The 9,968-nt window shown below is 39.3% G+C and overlaps 1 pseudogene; it reads right to left on the minus strand.

Annotated features, from left to right (window-relative positions):
- Positions 1 to 8,137: 8,137 nt before the first annotated feature.
- LOC118620462 lies at positions 8,138 to 8,830 on the minus strand (annotated as a pseudogene).
- Between the last annotated feature and the right edge of the window lie 1,138 nt (positions 8,831 to 9,968).

Genomic DNA, 9,968 nt, shown 5'->3' on the forward strand with positions numbered 1-9,968 from the left:
TCTATATCATTTATTTCTGCTCTGGCATTTACTATTTTCTTTCTCCTACTAGCTCTGGGTTTTTCTTTTTGTTTACTTCCTAGTTCTATATGTTATATGGTTAGAAAGTCAACTAGAAATTTTTCTTGTTGCTTAAGGTAGGCCTGTAGTGCTATGAACTTCTGTCTCAAACTGCCTTAGCTGCATCCCATAGATTTTGTCTTGTTGTGTGTTCATTTTCATTGGTTCCCAGGACTTTTTTAATATTTTCCTTAATCTAGTTAGTAACCCATTTGTTGTTTAATAACTTGCTATTTAGCCTCCAAGTGTTTAAGTATTTTTTTGTGTTTTTATTGTAATTGAGTTCTAGTTTTATGCTACTGTGATCTGAGAAGATGCTTGATTTGATTTCAATCTTCTTGAATTTGTAGAGACTTGCTTTGTGTCTTAACATGTGGTCTATTTTTGAGATTGTCCCACGTGCACTTGAGAAGAATGTATATTCTGCAGCTTTGGGGTGAAATGTTCTGTAAATATCAATAAACTCCATCTAATCTAGTTTGTCCTGTAAGGACTCTATGTTCTTGTTAGTTTTTTGTCTAGAAGACTTATCCAGTGATGGCAGTGGCATGTTAAAGTTACCCACTATGATTGTATTGCTATTGATTTCTCACTTGAAGCCCTCCAGAAGTTTTTAAATATATTTTGGTGCTCCCATATTTGCCGTGCATATGTTTACCAGGGTTATATCCTCCTGTTGGATTAACTCTTTTAATATTATATAGTTACCTTCTTTGTCTCTTATTATGGCCCTCATTTTGAAGTCTATCTTGTCAGATATGAGTATTGCTACATCAGCATTATTTTCATTTTTATTTGCTTGGAACATTTTTTTCATCATTTCATTTTTATTCTGTGTGATAAAAAAAAATGTTCCATTGCCATTTGCTTGGAAATTTTTTTCCATCCTGTCACTTTTATCCTGTGTGTCTTTTGTTATGAGGTGGGTCTCTTATAGACAGCATATATACATGGGTTCTGTTTTCTTATCCAATCAACTACCCTATGTCTTTTGATTTGAGCATTATGTCATTTACATTTAAGGTTATTATTTTTTTTTTTTTTTTTTTTTTTTTTTTTTTTATTATGAATTTTTATTTATTTTTTTGTTACAGATATTTTACCTTTTTACCCCATTGGCACCCCCCACCCCACCCCCTCCACCCTGTCCCCGGCTTAGTTGTCCATGTCCATTGGTCATGCATACATGCATATAAGTTCTGTGGTTGATCGACAGTTATTAGTTGCCATTTTAATTATATGCTTATCCCACCCCCCACCCCCCTTTTCTTCTTCTTCCTCTTACAACAGTCCCTTCAGCATTTCTTGCAGTGCTGGTTTGGTGGTAGTAACTTCCTTTAGCTTTTTTTTTTTTAATCCATGAAGCTCTTTATTTCTCCTTTAATTCTGAGTGATAACCTTGCTGAATAAAGTAATCTTGGATTCAGACCCTTGCTTTGCATTACTTTGTACATTTCATGCCACTTCCTTCTGGCTTGCATCATTTCTATTGAGAAATCAGCTGACACTGTAATGGGAGCTCTCTTGTAGGTAATTTTCTGTCTCTCTCTTGCTTTTTTTAAGATTCTTCCTTTGTCTTTAATGTTTGCCATTTTTATTATGATGTGTCTAGCTGTGGGTCTTCTGGGGTTCATCTTGCTTGGAACTCTATGTGTTTCCTGGACTTGTATGACTTTTTCCTTAACCAGTTTAAGAAAGTTTTCTGTCATTATTTCTTCAAACATGTTCTCTATTTTTTTCTCTGATTCTTCTCCTTCTGGTACCCTGTAATGCAAATGTTGTTACATTTTGTATTGTCTCAAAGCTCCCTTAAACTTTCCTTCTGCTTTTTAATTTTTTTTTTTTTTTCCATTTGCTGCTCTATTTGGGTGTTTTTCTCTACCTTGTCTTCTAAGTCGCTGATTTGGTCTTCAGCTTCTTCTAATGTACTATTGAACCCTTCTAAGGTATTTTTCATAACAACTATGTCATTCCTTATTTCCTCTTGATTTTTATACATAGCTTCTACCTCTTTAGCATAGTTTCTACCTCTTCTTTTAAGCTGAAATACTTCCCAGTGAGCTCTTCATAATTCTCATTAAGTTGCTTGTAGTTCTCACCAAATTGTTTGAGCACCCATAAAAATCATTGCTTTGAATTCTTTATCTGACAAGTTGCTTTATTCCATTTTCTGTAGTTCCTTTTCTGGTGATTCCTCTTTTTCTTTCCTTTGGATGTTGTTTCTTTGTCTCCCCCATTTTAGCCATCTGGTAGTTCTAGACACAGTGAGGAATGTTTGGATGTGTAGGCAGCTCACTGTATATAAAGTAATGTTACTGTGCCTCCCAGATTGTTTTGTTGCATGTGGCCTCTTGCCTGTGGATCCTGGAGAATTGACTACTGGGGGCTGGTATTGGTGTGTCCTGCTAGGTACTTCTGCTGCATCATGTGGGCCCCTCTGAAGCTGTGTTCCCCACTGGTTGCTGGTGCCACCTGTAGCTGTATTGCTCAGTCCCTGCTGGATCTGCACTTCCTGCTCACATCATGGGCAGCTGTGTCACACAGGCCCCTCTTGAGCCCCACCAGTCCTGTGGGCAGCTGTATCACACAGGCCTCTCTGGATCCTCGGTTCCCTGCAGATACCATGGTAAGCTGGATTGCACAGGTCCCACTGAAGCCCCAGCTCCCCACTGCTCTTGTGGACCACTGGGTCACACAGGTCCATCTGGATCCCTGGCTTCCCACTGCTTTTGTGGGCCACTGGGTCACACAGGGCCCTGTGAATCCCTGGCTCCCCACTGCTCTTGTGGGCAGCTGTATTGTACAGGCCCCTATGAAGCCCCAGGTCCCACCGCTGGTGGCTGAGGAGTACTGTTTCCCAGTGGGGCTCAGCTCCTGCTCAGCCTTTGCTGTAGTTTTGGGGGATGGGTCTCAACTGCTGATCTGTGCTTCTGTTGCCTGGGGATGGATGTGTGCTCCCTAGCTTCTGTTGCTGGGTGTATATCTTAACTCTGATTATACTGCTATTTTGGAGAATGGTGCTGGGCTCCCAGCCATTTGTGGTTTCTGCAACAGGTATCTTGACAGCTCTGCTACTGTGCACTGGTCTGTGTTGACATGAGTTGTCCACTGGCCCGATGGTGCCAGGTGCACTGGTGGGCTCAGGTTGCTGGGCCCTAGCTGCTCCCACTGCCTCCTCCCAGGGAAGACCCAAGATCTTCCAAAATGTTAGGACCTTCCCTCAGGGCAGGAAGAGATCCCCTGAAGAGCTACTTACCACAGTAGCCAGCTGCTCCCTGTCCACAGCCAGGAACCTTCTGTTGTGCATCTCTGCACTGCATGAGTTGATCGTCCACCTTCACATTCACTCACTCTCACACACTAACTCACTTTCTCATGCATTTACCCTCTCTCCGGTCCTGCCTGCCACCATCTTCAAAATCTCCTCTTTATATATTTCTTTTGCTTATTACAGCAATTGCTTTAACATTTTTTGCAGTGGTGATTCGGTGCTAATATATTCCCTTAGCCTTGTTTTGTTTCAGAACCTCTTTATTTCACCTTCTATTTTAAATGATAGCCTTCCTGGATAGAGTAGTCTTGGATTTGGGTCCTTGTTTTTTATTATTTTGTATACTTCATGTCATTCCCTTGTGGTTTTCAGTGTTTCTGTTGAGAAATCAGCTGATAGACTTATGGGAGCTCCTTTGTATATAACCAGTTGCTTTTCTGTTGTTGCTTTTAGGATATTCTCTTTGTATTTAATTTTTGGCATTTAATTATTATGTGTCTTTGTATGTGCCTCTTTGGGTTCTCCTTGCTTGGATTGTCTGTGTGTTCTGGATTTGTTCAAGTTAGGCAAGTTTTCTGCCACTATTTCTTCAAATAGATTCTCTAACCCTTGCTCATATCCTTCTTCTTCTGGTAATGCTGATTGGAGGATGTTGTTACATTTCATGTTGCCCCACAGCTCTCTTAAATTTTCCTCCTGTTTTTTTCATTGTTCTTTCTTTTTAGTTCTTTGATTGAGTGATTTTTTTCTACCCTGTCTTCTAATTCGCTGATCAAATCTTTGGTTTTCTCTAATCTGATTGTTATTTCTTCCAATTCATTCATTTCTTCTGTGTCATTCTTCATTTCCACTTTTTTTTTTTATTTACAATTGGTTAATTTTTATTGTTTCTATATCTTTACTCATGCTGTTGAACATCTTTATAATCCTTACTCTAAACTCTATGTCTGACAACTGGCTTATCTCCATTTTATTTAGCCCTTCTTCTGGAGAATTCTCTAGTTCTTTCATTTGGCACTTGTTTGTTTCACCATTTTGGCTGTCTCAGCATGGTTTTAAGCCTTCTAAAATTTCTCTGTGGGTATCAATGATCCACAGATTGTGACTCCCTCTGCTTTGTTTAGATGTGTATGGAGGTTACCCAGCTGAACATCACCATCTGGTGTTACTGGTGTTACTCTCCTGGGTATAGGCATAGTACACACAAAGATTCAAGTAACCCAGAGCCTCTGCCTGTAGGTTGACTGTTAGTCTCAGTCACTTAATGAACCTCAGGTTGTAGCCCTCATCTGAATGAAAACTCCCCAGGTGGACAAGGTAAGAGGATATTCAATGGGTGAGGTGATTGCTTCCCACCCCTTCCTGGGCTAAAGCTACTTTGAGAGGAAAACACTATCCAAAAAAAATTATTTCTGTAGTGTGGGGTAATGACTTGGGGGCAGTTGTTTTCCCCTGGGCTATAGCTGCTTTGATGGGAAAACTCTGCCTGAGAAAAATGGTTTCTGCAGCTCAGCCCAGGGCTCCAATCAGGCACCTTCACATCTTGGTCCCCAGATTTACAAAACCCAACAACTGAGAGCCAGGCCCAAGGCTCAAAGCATTCAGAGATTTGTCTCTGCCTACTGGTTGGCTGGTAGTCTCTGTAAGTTAATGAGACTCAGGTTACTCTTCTCCCTGCCGGGTGGCATTAAATTAAAAAGGGTAGGGCAGTTGCTTCCCTTCTGGGCTGAAGCTGCTCTGATGGGAAAAGACTGCCTGAGAAAATGGTTTCTGTACTGCTGGGCAATGACCCAGCATAGGGCCCCTGATAGCCTCCTTCCTAGTTCTCTCCCTAGTGCCATGAACCTCCAACTCTCATTACACAAGCTCCAGTGCAGCTGACCCTCCCTCTGCAGGAGCCCAAGGTGAGTGGGTGCAGCTGTAATGAAGTGTGCTGGCCCTTCAGGTGGGTGCCCATGTTCCCAGTGCCTCTTTCTGCTGGAAAGAACCTCTGCTCCATTGTTTTTCAAAGCCAGATGTTACGTGGGTGGCTTTTCCTGTTCCATTATTCTGTGCTGGGAAGCCAGCTTGGGGTTTAAACCCCAGACTTCTCAGAGGGAACTTCTCACAGCTAAGATAGCCCTCAGCTGCTACCTATGAGAGCCCAAGCAGGCCTCTCATGCCTCCACATCTCTTTACCTCATACCAGTCTTAATTTGGGCTCCTCTTTGTGTCCCTGGTTATAAGGGTTCTCTCCAGCTGTTCTTCAGTTGGTTAATCTGAATGATTTTTCTTTATTTCTGTTGAAATTCCAGTTTGGTCCTGGGAGATGGTCTGTGTAGCTTCCATTCATTCCACTGCTATTTTCCCTATATCTTATACCTTTTTATTTAAAAAAAATTAATATGTTTTAATTGATTTTTTAGAGAAAGAGATATAAACATCAATGTGAGAGAGAAATATTGATCAGCTGCCTCCTGTACACCCCCTACTGGGGATTGAGCCCACAACCTAGGCATGTGCCCTGAATGGAAATCAAACCAGAACCTCTCAGTCCATGGGATGACACTCAGTCCACTGAGCCACACCAGCCAGGCTATCTTATACATTTTTAAAATATTTAAGTGACTGCAAAGGATGTAATTTCCCACATAGTGTAAATATTATCATTTAAATGTGTAACTGTTAAGTCATTCTTTTAAATGATTCAAAGGGCCACTAAATGTCATGGTGATATGGTACTCAGCACCACTGATTTTTAAAAGTAATGAAAAATTCTTTCTTTTTTTGCTCGAAACTATGCTTTTGTTATATTATTTCCCCAGAAGGTTATCCTAATATAACATTTTTCGTACTTGAAATTCTCTTATTGATTACTTATTCTTTATTTATCAAAAATATGTATATAAACTAAAATTGAACGTTGCCCGGCTGGTGTGGCTCAGTGGTTGAGTGTTGACCCATACACCAAGAGGTTGCCAATTCAATTCCAGATCATGGCACATGCCCAGGTAGTGGGCCCAATCCCCCAGTTGGGGGCATGCAGGAGGTGACCAATTAATGTTCTCTCTCGTCAATGTTTCTATCTCTCTCTTCCTCTTTCTCTAAAAATCAATAAAGAAAAAAATTTTTTTTTATGTAATTAATGTATTTTTGCTACAGATGTTTCTCCTTTTTCCCCCACTGATTCCCCCTTCCCCTCCCTCCCCGCCCTGTCCCCAGCTTTGTTGTCCATGTCCATTGTTCATCTATACATGCATATAAGTTCTGTGGTTTATCTCTCCCCCACAACCCCCTCTTCTGGGGATTGTCAGTCTGTACCCCACTTCCACATCTCTGGGACTACCAAAAAAAATTTTTTTTAATTAAAATTGAATGTTAAGTAATTTCTTACAACTTAAAGCTAACGTGTTAGATACCTTGTGATTGAATTATAATTATTAGTAGTACTTAGTTTATAAAATCAACAAAATATATTACAGATATTGATAAATTATCATTAACTATAACAAGTAAATTTGTATTGAAAATGTACCTTTTTAGTAACATAAATGGGTCTATTGTGGTACCTTATTTAAAGAAGAGTTTGTGCACAACAATTTTTCAACTTGTCCTTTGATATCCCAGAGCATTTTAGCTATTGAATAATGAATCATAACAAATTTGTGTTAAGTGAAATAAATACCTCTTTTGTGTGTGTGTATCAGTTAAGAGAAACTACTTTGAAGGATTTGTAGGGTAGGGAACCCTGAAGATGTGCTGCCCTCATCACACAAGGAGTGTTCTAAAATAGGTCAAGTTTAGAAAAACTACATCCAGAAACAACAGATCCAGAAAATGATTTTTTTAATGATTCATGCATCCTAATCCTTGGAGGGGCTTAGTCTACTCTTAGTGGTTTAAAGATCAATATGCTACACTATATTAATAAGTGAGTGGCCTACCAAGACTCCAGCACAATCATTAGTCCCCAGAAAAGAATCTTACACATATGACCTTGTTTAATTGTTGAAAGAACTCTGCAAGGTAGGATTATGCTTAGTATAAAAAGAGAGAGTAATTTGCCTGGATTGCAGAAATTACTGGGTGGCTAAAGAATGTGAATTCTGCAGTTTTGGGGTTTAATTCTCTGTAGATATCTTTGAAATCAATTTGATCTAGTGCTTCATTTAGAGTCTGTGTTTCCTTGTTAATTTTTGTCTAGAAGATCTATCCAGTGATGTCAGTGAGGTGTTGAACTTCTCTGCTATGATTGTATTGCTGTTGAATTTTCCTTTGAAATCCTCCAAAAGATTTTTAGTATATGTTGGTGCTCTTATATTGGGTGCATATATGTTTACCAAGGTTATATCTTTCTGTTGGCTAGATTCTTTCAATATTATGTAGTGGCCTTCTTTGTCTCTAGTTAAGGCCTTTATTTTGAAATCTACTTTATCAGATATGAGTATTGCTACCCCAGCTTTTTTTTCCTTTCCATTTGTTTGAAAGATTTTTTTTCCATCTCTTCACTTTCACCCTATGTGAGTCCTTTATTGTCGGGTGGATTTTGTAAACAACATATATGTGAGTCATGCTTTCTTATCAAGTCAGCTGCTCTCTGTCTTTTTTTTTGGAGCATTCAAACCATTCATTCACATTTAAGGTGATAATTGATATGTACTTATTTATTGCCATTTTTGTTTAGTGTGGTTATATTTTTCTTCCTATTTCCTTTACTAATTACAGCAGTCCTTTTTTGTTGCTGTGGTTTTTTGATTTGTTTGTTTCTGTTTTCTGTTGTTTTTTTCTAAAATTTAAATTTTTTTTTTCCTTTTACATAAACCTTAGTCACCACTCCTGAATGGAGATGGGCAGCAGCTCTGGCCCCTGCTCCTCTGGCTTCTCCACAGCTGCTTTCTTATTGCTGCAGCAAGGCTTGAATCAATGTGTGTCAATGAGGACTTCCCCAAAACTGCCTTTATAGATAATCCCACAACATATTTTCTGTCTTTTCCAGTATGTGAGATCTAAAAAGAAAAAATACTGGCATTAGAGCCCAAGGCCATCTCTGTATCTGAGCCATCATCTGACTGGTTACTATAACAAGGAGATTGAGCTGGGGAGGCATTTGAGGTGGTACTGTGAGCATCAGAATTGTGATGTTTAAATTCCTTCGCAGTTTACTGATCTGGTTGCTTTTCATCCTGTTTCCAGACAGAGTTTTCACTTTCTTTGGTTTCAGTGTTGTCTTCAGACTGGGTCCTGCCCACGCATCTACCACATGATTCCAGTTTTTGTTTTGTTTTTTTATCCTGCTGGCAATTTATTCCATCTTTTCACAAGCATGACACAGGCGTTACAGACGTCTCCTGAAAGAGTCTCATGCAACCCAAAACAGCTCTGGATGTCCTTTTTATAGCGTTTACTGTCAGTGAATAGAGAACTGGAGGACTTAGCCCTGCAAATACAGCAGCCTTCTATACTTTGGTACATCTTTGGCTTGTGAAAACCAAACATCTTTTCTTCTGGGCAAAAGTCTTCCAAAAAACAGCTGTTCCACGTGCAATAACATTCCCGAGGTGCGGAGTGCACGCCAAGCCAACCCTCCCTCCAATCTCTCCCTCCTCCTCAACTGCCTTGTCTAGAAAGATTCAGAAAAACTTTAATGAGAGAAACTTTTAAAGTTTTCTTTTTTAGACATTTCTAGTATTTATTCTTCCTTTCTTCTCATTCTGAACTCTTAAATATTTTTACTGCTTATTAGAGTCTTTACTTAAAAGTAGACAGTCTTAAAACAATGAGGAGATGAAATCTACTTTACTTTTTTTTTTTATCCTCACCCAAGGTCACTTTTTTATTTTTTGTTCAGGTCAAGTGGGAGGGAGAGAGAGAAAGTGAGAGAGAAACACTGATGTGAAAGGGACACATCAAGTGGTTGCTACCTGCATGACCCAACCAGGGCCGTGGACAAACTGCAACTGAGGTACATGCCCTTAGTGGAAACAGAAACTGGGTCTCTCTGGCCTGCAGGCCAATGCTCTAACCGCTGAGCCAAACCAGCCAGGGCTAAAATCTACTTTACTTTTTAACACATTCTAGGAACAGGAGCAGGGAAAGGTAGAGCAAGCCTGAAGTTTATGGATTATGAGTAGATTTCAATTATCTGAATTATCTGGACACCCCTTTTCCATACAATGTAAATTTGACTATAGCTTACTTCAAAAGCAATCGATAACTTTGTTGAAAACTCCAGGAAAGAAGTGAAGCGTATTTATGAGACAATTCAGTTGAGCACACAGAAAGAAGAAAAAAATGTCAGCTCAGCATCAGCATTTATTCAGGAAATATCCACTTAGTAAAGTTACCTTAAAAGGATAAATTCTGACAGACAAATTGGTCTACATCAGGACCAGTTTTAAAGATAAGTGAACACTTATTTCTTTGTACCTAATAACTATGTTGCAACCGAACAAATCCTAGGCATAGGGTATCAAACAATCACAACAGGTTCCTTAGAGATCTCACAAATGACATTTCTTTATGTGCAACTTGATAAGTGTAATTCCCCATCTCCAACTTTTTCTGTATTGCTTCATATCTAATCTATTTCTTTTTTCAAGAATTGTGTTATGCCTCTTAATGCATTGTTGGAAATTTGCTTTTAGGCTCTTGGGTAAGA

Source organism: Molossus molossus, unplaced genomic scaffold (genome assembly GCF_014108415.1).
Source record: "Molossus molossus isolate mMolMol1 unplaced genomic scaffold, mMolMol1.p scaffold_m16_p_7, whole genome shotgun sequence".
NCBI classification, from domain to species: Eukaryota; Metazoa; Chordata; class Mammalia; order Chiroptera; family Molossidae; genus Molossus; species Molossus molossus.